The sequence below is a fragment of the Nannospalax galili genome, unplaced genomic scaffold (assembly GCF_000622305.1).
Source record: "Nannospalax galili isolate Female #2095 unplaced genomic scaffold, S.galili_v1.0 scaffold749, whole genome shotgun sequence".
Classification (NCBI taxonomy): Eukaryota; Metazoa; Chordata; class Mammalia; order Rodentia; family Spalacidae; genus Nannospalax; species Nannospalax galili.
In genome coordinates this window covers 110,548-111,145 of record NW_008359885.1, presented here as the reverse complement: position 1 = coordinate 111,145, position 598 = coordinate 110,548, and positions in this window count along the sequence as shown.

Sequence of the window (598 nt, the reverse complement as noted above, 5' to 3'; positions counted from 1 at the left end):
AGAGTTCATATGTATAGCTAAAGGCTACATAACAAGCAACAATGCCAGATAGGAGATACCTTCTTTTGAGTTGTTGGCCAGCGTGGCCCAAGGGACTCCCGGATAGTAACCCAGCACAGATCTGGGAAAATGAACAGCAGATCCCAATCTTATCTAAAGAATATTGACAACTGATTGCTGCCAAATGAGGAACAGCTGACCCTCCTAAAACAAAGACCTCTACATAGGCTGACTAGATTCACCAGATGGACAAGTAGTGGGGAACAGCTTGGGGTGTCGACAACACAGTGGACAGTAGCAGGGATAACAGAGTATAAGGGCTCTAGTCAGGGGGAGGGAAGCTATGGGAGGGCGCCATCTGGGAAGTGGGTGTATAGTTGAATAAGATGGTTTGGGATGTTCTGTGTGATACACTCACACACACACACAAAATCAACAAATTAACAAAAATGTGTTATATTTGAGGAGGACTCATAAAAATTTATGTCATGTTAATTAGTAGAGGTGATAAATATTAACATTGAAATCTACTCAATGACTTTATAGACATACACAGGTGCCGAAGATCCAAGTGCAACCGACCATGACTAGTAATAAT